This window comes from Pecten maximus, chromosome 14, assembly GCF_902652985.1.
Source record: "Pecten maximus chromosome 14, xPecMax1.1, whole genome shotgun sequence".
Taxonomy (NCBI): Eukaryota; Metazoa; Mollusca; class Bivalvia; order Pectinida; family Pectinidae; genus Pecten; species Pecten maximus.
In genome coordinates, this window is record NC_047028.1 from 31,128,677 (window position 1) to 31,151,580 (window position 22,904).

General features: G+C 36.4%; 1 long non-coding RNA gene across 1 annotated transcript in view; it reads left to right on the forward strand.

Annotated features, from left to right (window-relative positions):
• Positions 1–3,092: 3,092 nt before the first annotated feature.
• Positions 3,093–22,904, forward strand: part of LOC117342710 — a 39,661-nt gene continuing 19,849 nt past the window's right edge. The window contains exons 1-2 of the long non-coding RNA XR_004535882.1: positions 3,093–3,198; positions 6,962–7,047. This is a non-coding gene — a long non-coding RNA (uncharacterized LOC117342710). The remainder of the gene's footprint in view (positions 3,199–6,961; positions 7,048–22,904) is intronic.

The following is a 22,904-nucleotide window of genomic DNA, read 5'->3' on the forward strand; positions in this document are numbered from 1 at the left end:
ATCTATTTTTACACGAAAATTGATATTCAAACATACATATATATACTTGCTGTTTGTGCAAGAGGTTTACATCACTATCTCTTACTGAAAAAATAAACTTTTGTTATTTATGTTTATTTGTTATAATTTTATTGATTACATTTAAAATAAAGATTAATCATTATGTCGATATAAATGCATTAGCACTGAAGACGACCGTCATTTCAACATATGAATGGACAAAATAGTAAGAAAAACTAGGTTAAACAATGACAAAGATTCCATTTCAAACTTCATTAGTGATTTCAATTCCTCGAAATCTACTAAAAAAAGAAAAGGGATATTATGCTTCAATGTACTGGGTCTTTCTTAATAGTACCTAGATATATATTTGTCCAGATAAATGATATTTGTTGGTCGCTACAATTAAATAAATAATGGAACTCGTCTCCTATTTCGTTCTGGTTGCAACATATTACATGTACATATTCTATTTCCTCTTGTGATGTTGTTTAATCTTACAAGTTCAGAATATACATTTGGTGTTGGCAAAGGGGATTGGACAACAGGCTCAGCCTATATTAGTTTTTTCCTATAGATTTCCAGTTTAATGAACATATGAGTATTACAAAATTAGTATGTAGTAGGAAAATATTAGAAGTTAATAATTGATATACATGTACATGTATATAAACAAAGAAAACACATTCTCACTCACTCTCATACTACTATGTACTCATGATGTATTTTTAATTGATAGAACTTTTGTATAAATATTTATAAATAAATGAGTATATAGACATAATAATATTATATTACTTATGATTTTGAAAGCGTTAACTTTTTTAGATAAGAACTAATAAGATTCTATATATATCAGCTGGCAAGTCAACGGTACCATATAAATATAACGTGAAGATTGACATATCCTAGAAGGTTATAAACTGTTATGATGTGATGTCAAATATTCAAATAAAGTGGACATTGGAAGAAGAAATGAATTTCGTTTTTAATATTAACACCACATGTACAAGAACCATCATCAACCAAATGATCCATACATTTATCATAATTTAAATCACTAGCTTTGTTTCGTAATTGACAATTTTAAACCTGTTATAATCCTTAAAGCTTCTAGTTGAACAGATTCAGTAAATCAGATTCGTTTTTTGTACAGTTATCCCAAACTTTATCTGAGTATTCTAATACTGATGCTATATATATCGTTTTGAGAGCATATTTAGTCTTGATGTCTATGTCTATGAAATCCCTCCTACCATATCCTTCACTTTCCTTTCTGCTTTCTAAAAATACTGTGATAGAATTATTATATGGTGATGATCATTATACCATTGCTAAGTTTCTATACTGTATGTATAATTGTATTATGGATAGGACATTGATAAGTTATATGTATAGTTGTATTACGGAGAGGACATTGATAAGTTATATGTATAGTTGTATTACGGAGAGGACATTGATAAGTTATATGTATAATTGTATTACGGAGAGGACATTGATAAGTTATATGTATAATTGTATTACGGAGAGGACATTGATAAGTTATATGTATAGTTGTATTACGGATAGGACATTGATACGTTATATGTATAATTGTATTACGGATAGGACATTGATACGTTATATGTATAATTGTATTACGGAGAGGACATTGATAAGTTATATGTATAATTGTATTACGGAGAGGACATTGATACGTTATATGTATAGTTGTATTACGGATAGGACATTGATACGTTATATGTATAGTTGTATTACGGATAGGACATTGATAAGTTATATGTATAATTGTATTACGGAGAGGACATTGATAAGTTGTGAATTTGAACTAGCGTCCAATCCTTTTGTGTATTGTTAGCAATACAATTGTTTTAAATTCAATATTTTTCTATTGTTTTAAATTCGATATTTATCTATTCTCAATTGTTTTTTTTTTGGTTTTTTTATCAGAAACGAATATTATTTAATATAATAAACTTTACAAAATCAAAAATATGCAATTGTACGTTCTAGAATTACGGAATAATAAAAAAAATCTTTAAAAACTGATGAGAAACGTGGGCGGGATACCTACAAAATGTCTTGGGCTACGCAGACGCACCGCGATTGGTGTAATTACAGTTCAAGCCACGCCCATCTAATTAGAGGGCGGAGCTTCGTAAGATCATAGACCAGTATATATCAGAAGACACTATTTACCGCTGTATCCATTGCAAGTAAGTTAATAATTCAACATGACATCACTTCTTTTCGGCAGCAGCTACATCCATTTAATTTCCTTTAGAAAAATTATAAACTTATTTCCAAAAATGAACTATAATATCGCAATTACATCCAAATAACTACATTGTATAGGTTCAATAGTATTAAGTAAAATTCTATAGGTTCAATAGTATTAAGTAAAGTTCTATAGGTTCAATAGTATTAAGTAAAGTTCTATAGATTCAATAGTATTTAGTAAAGTTCTATAGATCCATTTACACTACATTAAATACAGCAACAAATATTGCTAGGTATTCTTATATTCTTACAGACCAGTGTCTATGTTAAATATTTTATATGCCTATTTTATGTTTATGCCTATTTCAATGTAATCAGGCAGTTGGCAATGAAATATGTTTAAAGTCAATCCATTTGAAAAAAAAATTAAACAAAAACACGAAATATCACGACCCGTACCAACATGTTAGCAGCCTTATAAGGTAGGTAACCCCTACTTAAATTTTAAATTGTAAACCAATCGACAAAGACCGTACGTAATAATCATTATAAAATGTTAAAAACATCTTTTTGATACGTTATTGATGTAATATATATTATTATATTATTTTGTGTGGAATATATGGGTAGATTTGGGTGGATTTGGGTAGATTTGGGTAGATTTGGGTAATTCGTCGTGCCGCCCTGGGAAGCCGTTCAGAAGTCTTGGAGGATACCGTATGTTACAAGATACAAAAAGATTTATTTAAAGTCGTACATGTAAAACAAAGCACATTAGCTCTGTAGAGCTATGTCTACGACTAATTATATATATATATTATCAATAATATTGATTTAGATACAGCACGCATGCGCATTGCTAATTGTAATTTAGGCTCCGAAGGAAAAGCCATCTTTCAGGCAGTATACCACTCACTCCCTCACCTCAGAGACCTATATACTAGTATATAGGTCTCTGCTCACCTGTCTCTAAGGAAGGTATGTAGGTATTTACTTTATACTTTGTTTTTGACTTTGTCATAATTACTTTGCTTCATATTACCTTATACAATTATAAGGTATTTACTCCAAGTGTAAATACTTAGCAACCAGGAAGTTTTTTAGTGGGAGTTCCAGCCATGTCATGAACACTCAGTGATTTTCGACCATATCTTAAAAAGCAGAATATTTTCGAAACATGATGGATCCCCATTGATAATGTTGATTTTATATAGCTATATTGATATATTCACCGGTGCTAAGTTTGAAGTCAATGGCCTGTTAGAAAGCACTTTCGTTTTCGATCACTCGAAACGAAGTCTCAAAACAACACGGTACTGAAAGTGAAAGTGAATATAGCTTACTGCATTTCCATGAAGCTAAACAATTGTGTCAGTCCTTTATCCGTTGTCATGATTCCGGTTATATGACTCAATGAGGCTTTGTTCTTTGTCATTAAGGACCAAACAAAATACTATTAAATTTATTTTATTTGAGTTTAAAAACAGATAAAAATACATTTTTTAAAAGATTCGTATTGTGTTTTTAGATCTCTATGATAAAAAAAGTGGGTTAAAATAATTAAAAAAAATATGTAACGAATAGATTAGTGTAGTAGTGTCTGACCAGGGCTATCGTGGCAGGTACAGGTGTAACGTTGAAAATGGACCCCCAGGGAAAATGGAACCCGGTTCCATTCCATTTTCAACGTTGAAATCTATGACCTATCGTATAACTTACCACCGTTATAATATATGCATATGACATGTATATGACATTGGTCCATATTGATTAAGAATTTGACCTGTGACCTTTTGTGATCCAAATAATGATCTTTGGTATATATTCAAACTGTAGTATGATATGCATATGAAATGTATACGATATTGATCGACATTGAGTAATAATTTGACCTTTGACCCTTGATGACCAATATACTGCAATAACTCATCACAGTTATAACATATTTATATGACATGTACACGATATTGATCGACATTGATTAACAATTTAACCTTTGCCATTTGTTGACCTAGATAATGACCTTTCGTATAACGTATCATCGTTATATGATATGCATATGAAATTTATACGTCATTGGTCCAAATTAATTAAGAAGTTGACCTGTGACCTTTAGTGACCCATATAATGACCTTTGGTATATATTCAAACTAATATGATATGCATATGAAATGTATTAAATATTGGTCGACATTGATTAATAATTTGACCTTTGACCTTTGGTATCCCATTTAGTAAACATTGGTATAGCTTATCACTGCTATAAGATGTTCACTTAGCACGAAAACGATATTAATCGACATTGGTAAAAAAATTGACCTATGACCTAACTATTGACCTTTGGTTTAACTTTTAACTTGATAAGACATGCATATGACATGTACATGACATAAGTCCATATTTATGAAGAATCTGACTTGCTACCTTTTGTCATGGCTGCTGATATTCATTTTAATGACCTTTGGTATAAACTTTCCATATTCAACGTTGAAAATGGACCCCACGACATACTGACCCATTTCCATTTCATTTGCTGAAAATGACCCCGGTTCTATATTCAACGTTGAAAATGGACCACACGACATACTGACCCATTTCCATATCAGTTGCTGAAAAATGACCCCGGTTCCATATTTAACGTTGAAAATGGACCCCACAACATACTGACCCATTTCCATATCTTTGCTGAAAATGACCCCGGTTCCATATTTAACGTTGAAAATGGACCCCACAACAAGCTGACCCATTTCCATATTATTATTTTTTTTAAATGACCCCGGTACCGTATTCAACGTTGAAAATGGACCCCACGACATACTGACCCATTTCCATATCTTTGCTGAAAATGACCCCGGTTCCATATTCCACGTTGAAAATGGACTCCAAAACATACTGGCCCATTTCCAGATTATATGTTTAAAATGACACCGATTCCATATTCAAATGTTACAGTGGATCCCGGTTTATGAAAAAAAAAAACGATGTCAATGAATATCATACATAATTATCTTATTATTATTTAATTTATACGAAGGCTCATTATATGCGTCAACCAAGGTCAAAGGTAAATATCGATCAAAATCGTATACATTTTATATGCATATATTATTTTAGTTTGAAGATACACCAAATGTTATTATATTGGTTACCAAAGGTCACATGTCAAATTTTAATCAATGTCGATCAATATCGTGTACTTGTTACATTAATATCTTATCATAATGATACATTTTACCAAAGGTCATTATATATGTCAACAAAGGTCGAAGGTCAAATATTTTATCAAGGTTGATCAATATCGTACCCATTTTATATGAATATCATATCACAGTTTGAAGATATACCAAAGGTCATTATATAGGTCACCAAGGGTCACAGGTCAAATTATCAATCAAAGTCGATCAAAATCGTGTACATGTCATATGTATATCTGATAACAATGATGAGATATACCAAACGTCATTATATATGTCACAAAGGTCACGGGTCAAATTGTTAATCAGTGTCGATCAATATCGTGTACGTGTTATATCAATATCTTATCATAGGTTATAATATGGGTCAATAAATGTCAAATGTCAAATTGTTTATCAATGTTGATCAATATCGTTTACATTTTATATGTATATCACATTACAATTTGAAGATATACCAAAGGTCATTATATGGATCGAATATTTTATGCTTGTTAAATTGTATACAGAATTGTATCTTATAACAGTGCTGTTATTCAGAGCAACATGTACATGTGGCTCACGTTTCAACGGGTTCCGTTTTCAAACGTTACACATACCGTTCATGTTTTTCTTACTTGTTTGGGATGTGGTCTTTTTGTCTCATTTCGGGAAGAAAATTGGTGTAAACAAAAAGCCCCCAGAAGTAGCCCTTGGTCCAGACACTTTTCAGTGCACATACTACCCCCTACCGCACGTATATGTAATGGTTCATTGATAGCCTCATCCTCATTTGCAACACGAATTTAAATGGGGATTGTACCCTTGACACTTTGTAATCGAGATGCATAAAAGTTCTAAACCTGTCTGAGGATGTACGGCAATGAGCGGGCCACCCCAAGCTACATCATGACTTGTTTCCTTGCAAAAGGTTTTCGTTTGGCAATATCCGGAACATATATAGTTCTTAAAATTATCAAATAAGATCAATATCAATGCCTTCCTTGCATGTTTCCTGTGGATAGTAAGTCTGGTTATATCCAATATATTGTGGCTACGTCCACTTGCATAATACATATTTTACTCTCTCCAAATACAGCTCTGGAGGTTTTTTCATCTAACTGCATATTTTCTCCCGCTGGCTTCTGCATTCTCTTCTTTTCTTTTAATTTCACTTGCCTTTTGTGTGTCCTAACTTCCTCTTTGATTCTAAAAGAATTGTTCAATATATTTCACAAAAAAAAAAAAAAAAAATTCTTTCCATATTTTATCACCATATTGTAGTGAACAACTTCTTCGATTTTCAGTAACAAGCTATCGATTGTTAGATTGCAATGGAATATCGTGCTTTATTAATGTATATACTGAGACATGATTAAAGGTGCTAGATTTCCGTTGTCAGTATGTGCTCTAAAGCACTGAAGGCAATATCACTTTGCCTTAAATAAAAATATATTTTAGATAAGTTTAAAATGTACATAACATGCACTCATGTGCTAAAGAAGGTAGTAATTAGATCGAAATATTACCAAATATTTCTTTATATGGTTTTATGTTTTTCATTACAGATTCAATTCAAAACAAGATGCTGCAGTCGAAAGAATATAAGTAGTTCGAAGATGGACTCAAAAATGAAAGTAAAGAGCTGAGAAAGGTAAATATTGATTGAATGATTTATGCATACTTAGAAATGAATAGTTTGCGACGTGCATGAAATATCATTCAATATTGAAACAATAAGGGAAACTCGAGGTTTAGATACGGTATCGATGTGCTAATATCCAACTTTAAGGATATAAGAAATGGCGTTTTGATGGTTCAATGGTTATCACACGTTGCAATTCAAAATATACAAAATGTACATATAGGTATATGCAGCGTATGAGTTAATTAAAATCGGGGCTAGACACAACAAAGATGACAACAACAGCATATTTTTTGCTTTATAACTTCAAGAATATTTCTTAATTTTCCGAATATAAATGTTCTCCAAGTTTGGCCAAATGTCTGACCATGATCTATTTTAGATGTGTTAAATTGATTAAAATCTTTAAACGACGTCTTGACAATCTCATTGTATATACTGGCTTTTATATTGGGCAGTAGTACACTGGGATTGAGCGCTACCAATTTTGTCCATACGCCTGACCTTCACCTACTGTCAAAGTCAAGGTGACCAAATATCTTAAAATCCTGAAACCACTACTCATTAACCGAAAAACAATGGTCACTTTTAAATTTGTCAGCATTATGTTGGATAAAGAGTTTGTAAGTTTGATTAAAATGACAGGTCTTGACCTGCTCTCAATGTCGTTGGTTTCAAAAGTGTTAAAATCTTTATTCAATGTCAACAAATTGACTTTTTATGTTAATTGGAATAAATATCAGGTTAGACCTGTGTAAATCCTTAGCAAATTACGTGTATTTTGCAAGAAGTATCCAGAATTAAGGAAAATGTAGAAAACTCGAATTTATTTTGTAAAATCCTGTTTGTATTAAAGATAAACAAGGTTGGATAGTATTGCAACAGCAATACAAAGTCCCCTGCCTGACCCAGGAGTGCAACTATTTATTTCCCATTTTTTAAACTACCTGTTATACTGATAACGTATACCAAGTTTCGTTAAAATCGGAGTAGTACTTAAGGATTGTCCGGACACGCCTCAACCAATGAGAAGCCGGCGGCCATTTTGAATTTGTTTTTTTTTTTCGAAAAGAAAAATTGGGATGCACAACTACATAATATTATACTGATTATGTATACCAAGTTTCGTTAAAATCGGAGTAGTACTTTAGGAGGAGTTGTCCGGACAAGTCTCAACCAATGAGAAGTCGGCGGCCATTTTGAAAATTTGTCTTTCAGAAAAAAAGTGTAGGATGCACAACTACATGTTATACTGATCATGAATACCAAGTTTCGTTAAAATCGGAGTAGTACTTTAGGAGGAGTTGTCCGGACAAGCCTCAACCAATGAGAAGCCGGCAGCCATTTTGATAAATGAATTTTTGAAAAAAAAATGTGGGATGCACAACTACATGTTATACTGATCATGTATACGAAGTTTCGTTAAAATCAGTGTAGTACTTTAGGAGGAGTTGTCCGGACAAGTCTCAACCAATGAGAAGTTGGCGGCCATTTTGAAAATTGGTTTTTAAGAAAAAACAAAATGTAGGATGCACAACTACATGTTATACTGATCATATATACCAAGTTTCGTTAAAATCGGAGTAGCACTTTAGGAGGAGTTGTCCGGACAAGTCTCAACCAATGAGAAGTCAGCGGCCGCCGACTACTCTGATTTTAACGAAACTTGGCATACGTGATCAGTATAACACGTAGTTTAAAAATGGGAAATAAATAGTTGAACTCCTGGGTCAGGCAGGGGACTTTGTATTGCTGTTGCAATACTATCCATCCTTGTTCGTTTTATACTTGTTACTCGTTTAAATACATTGCTGTTTTTTCATAATTTTATATCTCTATATTGTTGTAGGAGTTATATCCTATCACAATGTGATACATATTTCTTAACTGAACATTGTAATTATGTTTTTGAAAAAGTTTATCTATTAAATTCCACAATGAATCGGCATATTGACATATAATATAACAGTGCTTATAGTTATCCTTAATTTTATATGATATAGTACAACATCATTATCAATAATATCCAATCTTTTTAGTAAGATTCCATTTGGAAGAATATTATGGAATAGCTTACATTTGAATATTTTTCTGCTATTCTCTTTTAAAATGATATTGATAAATTCCATTACTCCATGGAAAATCAAACCACTGTTTTCTAACTTAAACAAATCTTACCACATACCTCTGTAGTATGACCCTGATTTCTTTTTCTTATACAGCAGTGTAAATGCTAATCAAAGAAACTTAAGATTCACTTGATCATTTTTTATACCAACTCCTCTATCAATGACTAATAAATCATTTAGTTTAGTTAGTTTGTACATTCACACATGCATTATCTCCCTTTATCATATCCCTCTATTTCTTTACCTGACTTACCTCACTCATCTAGTCTCTTGTTTCTTTTAATTGTTAGTATTTTATTTTTGTTTTAGTTATACCATCATTATTAATTATATCGTTGATAAAAAATAAATCGGATTTCCATCCAGGTCTGAAAGATTAGTGAACTTCTGTTAAGTTTGATGTCTTTATTTCCGTATTGGACACTTGCTGAGTATGTTATCTGTGGTATTAGGACTCACACAACTAAATCATTTACTATATGTTATTACTAGTGACTCGCTCGTTTAAAGTTCAAATGGTGTGAAATGTATATCAAATTAAACTTTGAGTTTTTTCTACCAGATTAATTTTGTTATTGTATGGGTTTAATGGCACATAAGAGCGTACCGTTACTCAAAAGACAGTAATCCTAATATTTATAAGTGCACTGAAGAACACTCACTTGGGAAATTCACGCCATTTTACACTTTGAATTTTCCGTCATTCTATTTTCAGTAGGAATGTATATTTTTGATTTTCCAAATTGATCCCCCTATAACAGAGGAACATGTATGATCCCCTATAACAGAGGAACATGTATGATCCCCCTATAACAGAGGAACATGTATGATCCCCCTATAACAGAGGAACATATATGATCCCCCTATAACAGAGGAACATATATGATCCCCTATAACAGAGGAACATGTATGATCCCTATAACAGAGGAACATGTATGATCCCCTATAACAGAGGAACATGTATGATCCCCTATAACAGAGGAACATGTATGCTCCTCCTATAACAGAGGAACATGTATGATCCCCCTATAACAGAGGAACATGTATGATCCCCCTCTAACAGAGGAACATGTATGATCCCCCTATAACAGAGGAACATATATGATCCCCTATAACAGAGGAACATATATGATCCCCCTATAACAGAGGAACATGTAAGATCCCCCTATAACAGAGGAACATATATGATCCCCCTATAACAGAGGAACATATATGATCCCCTATAACAGAGGAACATATATGATCCCCTATAACAGAGGAACATATATGATCCCCATATAACAGAGGAACATGTATGATCCCCTATAACAGAGGAACATATATGATCCCCTATAACAGAGGAACATGTATGATCCCCCTCTAACAGAGGAACATGTATGATCCCCCTATAACAGAGGAACATGTATGATCCCCCTATAACAAAGGAACATTTATGATCCCCTTTAACAGAGGAACATGTATGATCCCCCTCTAACAGAGGAACATGTATGATCCCCCTATAACAGAGGAACATGTATGATCCCCCTATAACAGAGGAACATATATGATCCCCTATAACAGAGGAACATGTATGATCCTCCTATAACAGAGGAACATATATGATCCCCCTATAACAGAGGAACATTTATGATCTCCTATAACAGAGGAACATGTATGATCCCTATAACAGAGGAACATATATGATCCCCTATAACAGAGGAACATGTATGATCCTCCTATAACAGAGGAACATATATGATCCCCTATAACATAGGAACATGTATGATCCCCCTATAACAGAGAACATGTATGATCCCCTATAACAGAGGAACATGTATGATCCCCTATAACAGAGGAACATGTATGATCCCTATAACAGAGGAACATGTATGATCCCCCTATAACAGAGGAACATGTATGATCCCCTATAACAGAGGAACATGTATGATCCCTATAACAGAGGAACATGTATGATCCCTATAACAGAGGAACATGTATGATCCCCCTATAACAGAGGAACATGTATGATCCCCTAAAACAGAGGAACATGTATGATCCCTATAACAGAGGAACATGTATGATCCCCTATAACAGAGGAACATGTATGATCCCCCTATAACAGAGGAACATATATGATCCCCTATAACAGAGGAACATGTATGATCCCCCTATAACAGAGGAACATGTATGATCCCCTATAAAAGAGGAACATGTATGATCCCTATAACAGAGGAACATGTATGATCCCCCTATAACAGAGGAACATGTATGATCCCCTATAACAGAGGAACATGTATGATCCCTATAACAGAGGAACATGTATGATCCCTATAACAGAGGAACATGTATGATCCCCTATAACAGAGGAACATGTATGATCCCTATAACAGAGGAACATGTATGATCCCCCTATAACAGAGGAACATATATGATCCCCTATAACAGAGGAACATGTATGATCCCCCTATAACAGAGGAACATGTATGATCCCCTATAACAGAGGAACATATACGATCCCCCTATAACAGAGGAACATATATGATCCCCTATAACGGAGGAACATGTATGATCCCCTATAACAGAGGAACATGTATGATCCCCCTATAACAGAGGAACATGTATGATCCCTCTATAACAGAGGAACATGTATGATCCCCCTCTAACAGAGGAACATGTATGATCCCCCTATAACAGAGGAACATGTATGATCCCCCTATAACAAAGGAACATTTATGATCCCCTTTAACAGAGGAACATGTATGATCCCCCTCTAACAGAGGAACATGTATGATCCCCCTATAACAGAGGAACATGTATGATCCCCCTATAACAGAGGAACATATATGATCCCCTATAACAGAGGAACATGTATGATCCTCCTATAACAGAGGAACATATATTATCCCCCTATAACAGAGGAACATTTATGATCCCCTATAACAGAGGAACATGTATGATCCCTATAACAGAGGAACATATATGATCCCCTATAACAGAGGAACATGTATGATCCTCCTATAACAGAGGAACATATATGATCCCCTATAACATAGGAACATGTATGATCCCCCTATAACAGAGAACATGTATGATCCCCTATAACAGAGGAACATGTATGATCCCCTATAACAGAGGAACATGTATGATCCCCTATAACAGAGGAACATATATGATCCCTATAACAGACGAACATGTATGATCCCCCTATAACAGAGGAACATGTATGATCCCCTATAACAGAGGAACATGTATGATCCCTATAACAGAGGAACATGTATGATCCCTATAACAGAGGAACATGTATGATCCCCCTATAACAGAGGAACATGTATGATCCCCTAAAACAGAGGAACATGTATGATCCCTATAACAGAGGAACATGTATGATCCCCTATAACAGAGGAACATGTATGATCCCCCTATAACAGAGGAACATATATGATCCCCTATAACAGAGGAACATGTATGATCCCCCTATAACAGAGGAACATGTATGATCCCCTATAAAAGAGGAACATGTATGATCCCTATAACAGAGGAACATGTATGATCCCCCTATAACAGAGGAACATGTATGATCCCCTATAACAGAGGAACATGTATGATCCCTATAACAGAGGAACATGTATGATCCCCTATAACAGAGGAACATGTATGATCCCTATAACAGAGGAACATGTATGATCCCCCTATAACAGAGGAACATATATGATCCCCTATAACAGAGGAACATGTATGATCCCCCTATAACAAAGGAACATGTATGATCCCCCTATAACAGAGGAACATGTATGATCCCCTATAACAGAGGAACATATATGATCCCCCTATAACAGAGGAACATATATGATCCCCTATAACAGAGGAACATGTTTGATCCCCTATAACAGAGGAACATGTATGATCCCCCTATAACAGAGGAACATGTATGATCCCTCTATAACAGAGGAACATGTATGATCCTCCTATAACAGAGGAACATATATGATCCCCTATAACAGAGGAACATGTATGATCCCCTATAACAGAGGAACATGTATGATCCCCCTATAACAGAGGAACATGTATGATTCCCCTATAACAGAGGAACATCTATGATCCCCCTATAACAGAGGAACATATATGATCCCTATAACAGAGGAACATGTATGATCCCCCTATAACAGAGGAACATGTATGATCCCCTATAACAGAGGAACATATATGATCCCCTATAACAGAGGAACATGTATGATCCCCTATAACAGAGGAACATGTATGATCCCCCTATAACAGAGGAACATATTTGATCCCCCTATAACAGAGGAACATATATGATCCCCTATAACAGAGGAACATGTATGATCCCCTATAACAGAGGAACATGTATGATCCCCCTATAACAGAGGAACATGTATGATCCCCCTATAACAGAGGAACATATATGATCCCCTATAACAGAGGAACATGTATGATCCCCTATAACAGAGGAACATGTATGATCCCCCTATAACAGAGGAACATGTATGATCCCCTATAACAGAGGAACATATATGATCCCCCTATAACAGAGGAACATGTATGATCCCCCTATAACAGAGGAACATATATGATCCCCTATAACAGAGGAACATGTATGATCCTCCTATAACAGAGGAACATGTATGATCCCCCTATAACACAGGAACATATATGATCCCCTATAACATAGGAACATGTATGATCCCCCTATAACAGAGGAACATGTATGATCCCCCTATAACAGAGGAACATATATGATCCCCCTATAACAGAGGAACATATATGATCCCCCTATAACAGAGGAACATGTATGATCCCCCTATAACAGAGGAACATGTATGATCCCCTATAAGAGAGGAACATGTATGATCCCCCTATAACAGAGGAACATATATGATCCCCCTATAACAGAGGAACATGTATGATCCCCCTGTAACAGAGGAACATGTATGATCCCCTATAACAGAGGAACATGTATGATCCCCCTATAACAGAGGAACATGTATATCCCCTATAACAAAGGAACATGTATGATCCTCCTATAACAGAGGAACATGTATGATCCCCTATAACAGAGGAACATGTATGATCCCTCTTTAACAGAGGAACATGTATGATCCTCCTATAACAGAGGAACATATATGATCCCCTATAACAGAGGAACATGTATGATCCCTATAACAGAGGAACATGTATGATCCCTCTATAACAGAGGAACATGTATGATCCCCTATAACAGAGGAACATATATGATCCCCTATAACAGATGAACATATATGATCCCCTATAAAAGAGGAACATGTAGGATCACCTATCACAGAGGAACATGTATGATCCCTATAACAGAGGAACATGTATGATCCCCCTATAACAGAGGAACATGTATGATCCCCTATAACAGAGGAACATATATGATCCCCTATAACAGAGGAACATGTATGATCCCCTATAACAGAGGAACATGTATGATCCCCCTATAACAGAGGAACATGTATGATCCCCCTATAACAGAGGAACATATATGATCCCCTATAAGAGAGGAACATGTATGATCCCCTATAACAGAGGAACATGTATGATCCCCCTATAACAGAGGAACATGTATGATCCCCCTATAACAGAGGAACATGTATGATCCCCTATAACAGAGGAACATGTATGATCCCCCTATAACAGAGGAACATATATGATCCCCTATAACAGAGGAACATGTATGATCCCCCTATAACAGAGGAACATGTATGATCCCCTATAAAAGAGGAACATGTATGATCCCTATAACAGAGGAACATGTATGATCCCCCTATAACAGAGGAACATGTATGATCCCCTATAACAGAGGAACATGTATGATCCCTATAACAGAGGAACATGTATGATCCCTATAACAGAGGAACATGTATGATCCCCCTATAACAGAGGAACATGTATGATCCCCCTATAACAAAGGAACATTTATGATCCCCTTTAACAGAGGAACATGTATGATCCCCCTCTAACAGAGGAACATGTATGATCCCCCTATAACAGAGGAACATGTATGATCCCCCTATAACAGAGGAACATATATGATCCCCTATAACAGAGGAACATGTATGATCCTCCTATAACAGAGGAACATATATTATCCCCCTATAAGAGAGGAACATTTATGATCCCCTATAACAGAGGAACATGTATGATCCTCCTATAACAGAGGAACATATATGATCCCCTATAACATAGGAACATGTATGATCCCCCTATAACAGAGAACATGTATGATCCCCTATAACAGAGGAACATGTATGATCCCCTATAACAGAGGAACATATATGATCCCTATAACAGAGGAACATGTATGATCCCCCTATAACAGAGGAACATGTATGATCCCCTATAACAGAGGAACATGTATGATCCCTATAACAGAGGAACATGTATGATCCCTATAACAGAGGAACATGTATGATCCCCCTATAACAGAGGAACATGTATGATCCCCTAAAACAGAGGAACATGTATGATCCCTATAACAGAGGAACATGTATGATCCCCTATAACAGAGGAACATGTATGATCCCCCTATAACAGAGGAACATGTATGATCCCCTATAACAGAGGAACATGTATGATCCCCCTATAACAGAGGAACATGTATGATCCCCTATAAAAGAGGAACATGTATGATCCCTATAACAGAGGAACATGTATGATCCCCCTATAACAGAGGAACATGTATGATCCCCTATAACAGAGGAACATGTATGATCCCTATAACAGAGGAACATGTATGATCCTCCTATAACAGAGGAACATATATTATCCCCCTATAACAGAGGAACATTTATGATCCCCTATAACAGAGGAACATGTATGATCCTCCTATAACAGAGGAACATATATGATCCCCTATAACATAGGAACATGTATGATCCCCCTATAACAGAGAACATGTATGATCCCCTATAACAGAGGAACATGTATGATCCCCTATAACAGAGGAACATATATGATCCCTATAACAGAGGAACATGTATGATCCCCCTATAACAGAGGAACATGTATGATCCCCTATAACAGAGGAACATGTATGATCCCTATAACAGAGGAACATGTATGATCCCTATAACAGAGGAACATGTATGATCCCCCTATAACAGAGGAACATGTATGATCCCCTAAAACAGAGGAACATGTATGATCCCTATAACAGAGGAACATGTATGATCCCCTATAACAGAGGAACATGTATGATCCCCCTATAACAGAGGAACATATATGATCCCCTATAACAGAGGAACATGTATGATCCCCCTATAACAGAGGAACATGTATGATCCCCTATAAAAGAGGAACATGTATGATCCCTATAACAGAGGAACATGTATGATCCCCCTATAACAGAGGAACATGTATGATCCCCTATAACAGAGGAACATGTATGATCCCTATAACAGAGGAACATTTATGATCCCTATAACAGAGGAACATGTATGATCCCCTATAACAGAGGAACATGTATGATCCCTATAACAGAGGAACATGTATGATCCCCCTATAACAGAGGAACATATATGATCCCCTATAACAGAGGAACATGTATGATCCCCCTATAACAAAGGATCATGTATGATCCCCCTATAACAGAGGAACATGTATGATCCCCTATAACAGAGGAACATATATGATCCCCCTATAACAGAGGAACATATATGATCCCCTATAACAGAGGAACATGTTTGATCCCCTATAACAGAGGAACATGTATGATCCCCCTATAACAGAGGAACATGTATGATCCCTCTATAACAGAGGAACATGTATGATCCTCCTATAACAGAGGAACATATATGATCCCCTATAACAGAGGAACATGTATGATCCCCTATAACAGAGGAACATGTATGATCCCCCTATAACAGAGGAACATGTATGATTCCCCTATAACAGAGGAACATGTATGATCCCCCTATAACAGAGGAACATATATGATCCCTATAACAGAGGAACATGTATGATCCCCCTATAACAGAGGAACATGTATGTCCCCTATAACAGAGGAACATATGTGATCCCCTATAACAGAGGAACATGTATGATCCCCTATAACAGAGGAACATGTATGATCCCCCTATAACAGAGGAACATATATGATCCCCCTATAACAGAGGAACATATATGATCCCCTATAACAGAGGAACATGTATGATCCCCTATAACAGAGGAACATGTATGATCCCCCTATAACAGAGGAACATGTATGATCCCCCTATAACAGAGGAACATATATGATCCCCTATAACAGAGGAACATGTATGATCCCCTATAACAGAGGAACATGTATGATCCCCCTATAACAGAGGAACATGTATGATCCCCTATAACAGAGGAACATATATGATCCCCCTATAACAGAGGAACATGTATGATCCCCCTATAACAGAGGAACATATATGATCCCCTATAACAGAGGAACATGTATGATCCTCCTATAAGAGAGGAACATGTATGATCCCCCTATAACAGAGGAACATATATGATCCCCCTATAACAGAGGAACATGTATGATCCCCCTGTAACAGAGGAACATGTATGATCCCCTATAACAGAGGAACATGTATGATCCCCCTATAACAGAGGAACATGTATATCCCCTATAACAAAGGAACATGTATGATCCTCCTATAACAGAGGAACATATATGATCCCCCTATAACAGAGGAACATGTATGATCCCCCTATAACATAGGAACATGTATGATCCCCCTATAACAGAGGAACATGTATGATCCCATATAACAGAGGAACATGTATGATCCCCTATAACAGAGGAACATGTATGATCCCTCTTTAACAGAGGAACATGTATGATCCTCCTATAACAGAGGAACATATATGATCCCCTATAACAGAGGAACATGTATGATCCCTATAACAGAGGAACATGTATGATCCCTCTATAACAGAGGAACATGTATGATCCCCTATAACAGAGGAACATTTATGATCCCCTATAACAGAGGAACATTTATGATCCCCTATAACAGAGGAACATGTATGATCCCCTATAACAGAGGAACATATATGATCCCCCTATAACAGAGGATCATGTATGATCCCCCTATAACAGAGGAACATGTATGATCCCCTATAACAGAGGAACATGTATGACCCCCTATAACAGAGGAACATGTATGATCCCTCTTTAACAGAGGAACATGTATGATCCTCCTATAACAGAGGAACATATATGATCCCCTATAACAGAGGAACATGTATGATCCCCCTATAACAGAGGAACATATATGATCCCCCTATAACAGAGGAACATGTATGATCCCCTATAACAGAGGAACATGTATGATCCCCTATAACAGAGGAACATGTATGATCCCCCTATAACAGATGAACATATATGATCCCCTATAACAGAGGAACATTTATGATCCCTATAACAGAGGAACATGTATGATCCCCCTATAACAGAGGAACATGTATGATCCCCTATAACAGAGGAACATATATGATCCCCTATAACAGAGGAACATGTATGATCCCCTATAACAGAGGAACATATATGGTCCCCCTATAACAGAGGAACATGTATGATCCCCCTATAACAGAGGAACATGTATGATCCCCCTATAACAGAGGAACATATATGATCCCCTATAACAGAGGAACATGTATGATCCCCTATAACAGAGGAACATATATGATCCCCTATAACAGAGGAACATATATGATCCCCTATAACAGAGGAACATATATGATCCCCCTATAACAGAGGAACATATATGATCCCCTATAACAGAGGAACATGTATGATCCCCATAACAGAGGAACATATATGATCCCCTATAACAGAGGAACAGGTATGATCCCCTATAACAGAGGAACATGTATGATCCCTATAACAGAGGAACATGTATGATCCCTCTATAACAGAGGAACATGTATGATCCCCTATAACAGAGGAACATATATGATCCCCTATAACAGATGAACATATATGATCCCCTATAAAAGAGGAACATGTAGGATCACCTATCACAGAGGAACATGTATGATCCCTATAACAGAGGAACATGTATGATCCCCCTATAACAGAGGAACATGTATGATCCCCTATAACAGAGGAACATATATGATCCCCTATAACAGAGGAACATGTATGATCCCCTATAACAGAGGAACATGTATGATCCCCCTATAACAGAGGAACATGTATGATCCCCCTATAACAGAGGAACATATATGATCCCCTATAAGAGAGGAACATGTATGATCCCCTATAACAGAGGAACATGTATGATCCCCCTATAACAGAGGAACATGTATGATCCCCCTATAACAGAGGAACATGTATGATCCCCTATAACAGAGGAACATGTATGATCCCCCTATAACAGAGGAACATATATGATCCCCTATAACAGAGGAACATGTATGATCCCCCTATAACAGAGGAACATGTATGATCCCCTATAAAAGAGGAACATGTATGATCCCTATAACAGAGGAACATGTATGATCCCCCTATAACAGAGGAACATGTATGATCCCCTATAACAGAGGAACATGTATGATCCCTATAACAGAGGAACATGTATGATCCCTATAACAGAGGAACATGTATGATCCCCCTATAACAGAGGAACATGTATGATCCCCCTATAACAAGGAACATTTATGATCCCCTTTAACAGAGGAACATGTATGATCCCCCTCTAACAGAGGAACATGTATGATCCCCCTATAACAGAGGAACATGTATGATCCCCCTATAACAGAGGAACATATATGATCCCCTATAACAGAGGAACATGTATGATCCTCCTATAACAGAGGAACATATATTATCCCCCTATAACAGAGGAACATTTATGATCCCCTATAACAGAGGAACATGTATGATCCTCCTATAACAGAGGAACATATATGATCCCCTATAACATAGGAACATGTATGATCCCCCTATAACAGAGAACATGTATGATCCCCTATAACAGAGGAACATGTATGATCCCCTATAACAGAGGAACATATATGATCCCTATAACAGAGGAACATGTATGATCCCCCTATAACAGAGGAACATGTATGATCCCCTATAACAGAGGAACATGTATGATCCCTATAACAGAGGAACATGTATGATCCCTATAACAGAGGAACATGTATGATCCCCCTATAACAGAGGAACATGTATGATCCCCTAAAACAGAGGAACATGTATGATCCCTATAACAGAGGAACATGTATGATCCCCTATAACAGAGGAACATGTATGATCCCCCTATAACAGAGGAACATGTATGATCCCCTATAACAGAGGAACATGTATGATCCCCCTATAACAGAGGAACATGTATGATCCCCTATAAAAGAGGAACATGTATGATCCCTATAACAGAGGAACATGTATGATCCCCCTATAACAGAGGAACATGTATGATCCCCTATAACAGAGGAACATGTATGATCCCTATAACAGAGGAACATGTATGATCCTCCTATAACAGAGGAACATATATTATCCCCCTATAACAGAGGAACATTTATGATCCCCTATAACAGAGGAACATGTATGATCCTCCTATAACAGAGGAACATATATGATCCCCTATAACATAGGAACATGTATGATCCCCCTATAACAGAGAACATGTATGATCCCCTATAACAGAGGAACATGTATGATCCCCTATAACAGAGGAACATATATGATCCCTATAACAGAGGAACATGTATGATCCCCCTATAACAGAGGAACATGTATGATCCCCTATAACAGAGGAACATGTATGATCCCTATAACAGAGGAACATGTATGATCCCTATAACAGAGGAACATGTATGATCCCCCTATAACAGAGGAACATGTATGATCCCCTAAAACAGAGGAACATGTATGATCCCTATAACAGAGGAACATGTATGATCCCCTATAACAGAGGAACATGTATGATCCCCCTATAACAGAGGAACATATATGATCCCCTATAACAGAGGAACATGTATGATCCCCCTATAACAGAGGAACATGTATGATCCCCTATAAAAGAGGAACATGTATGATCCCTATAACAGAGGAACATGTATGATCCCCCTATAACAGAGGAACATGTATGATCCCCTATAACAGAGGAACATGTATGATCCCTATAACAGAGGAACATGTATGATCCCTATAACAGAGGAACATGTATGATCCCCTATAACAGAGGAACATGTATGATCCCTATAACAGAGGAACATGTATGATCCCCCTATAACAGAGGAACATATATGATCCCCTATAACAGAGGAACATGTATGATCCCCCTATAACAAAGGATCATGTATGATCCTCCTATAACAGAGGAACATATATGATCCCCTATAACAGAGGAACATATATGATCCCCCTATAACAAAGAAACATGTATGATCCCTCTATAACAGATGAACATGTATGATCCCCTATAACAGAGGAACATGTATGATCCCCTATAACAGAGGAACATGTATGATCCCCTATAACAGAGGAACATGTATGATCCCCTATAACAGAGGAACATATATGATCCCCCTATAACAGAGGAACATGTATGATCTCTCTATAACAGAGGAATATGTATGATCCCCTATAACAGAGGAACATATATGATCCCCTATAACAGAGGAACATGTATGATCCTCCTATAACAGAGGAACATGTATGATCCCCCTATAACAGAGGAACATGTATGATCCCCCTATAACATAGGAACATGTATGATCCCCCTATAACAGAGGAACATGTATGATCCCATATAACAGAGGAACATGTATGATCCCCTATAACAGAGGAACATGTATGATCCCTCTTTAACAGAGGAACATGTATGATCCTCCTATAACAGAGGAACATATATGATCCCCTATAACAGAGGAACATGTATGATCCCTATAACAGAGGAACATGTATGATCCCTCTATAACAGAGGAACATGTATGATCCCCTACAACAGAGGAACATTTATGATCCCCTATAACAGAGGAACATTTATGATCCCCTATAACAGAGGAACATGTATGATCCCCTATAACAGAGGAACATATATGATCCCCCTATAACAGAGGATCATGTATGATCCCCCTATAACAGAGGAACATGTATGATCCCCTATAACAGAGGAACATGTATGATCCCCTATAACAGAGGAACATGTATGATCCCTCTTTAACAGAGGAACATGTATGATCCTCCTATAACAGAGGAACATATATGATCCCCTATAACAGAGGAACATGTATGATCCCCCTATAACAGAGGAACATATATGATCCCCCTATAACAGAGGAACATGTATGATCCCCTATAACAGAGGAACATGTATGATCCCCTATAACAGAGGAACATGTATGATCCCCCTATAACAGATGAACATATATGATCCCCTATAACAGAGGAACATATATGATCCCCCTATAACAGAGGAACATGTATGATCCCCCTATAACAGAGGAACATGTAAGATCCCTTACAACAGAGGAACATGTATGATCCCCCTATAACAGAGGAACATGTATGATCCCTCTATAACAGAGGAACATATATGATCCCCTATAACAGAGGAACATGTATGATCCCCCTATAACAGAGGAACATGTATGATCCCCCTATAACAGAGGAACATATATGATCCCCTTATAACAGAGGAACATGTATGATCCCCTATAAGAGGAACATGTATGATCACCTATAACAGAGGAACATGTATGATCCCCTATAACAGAGGAACATGTATG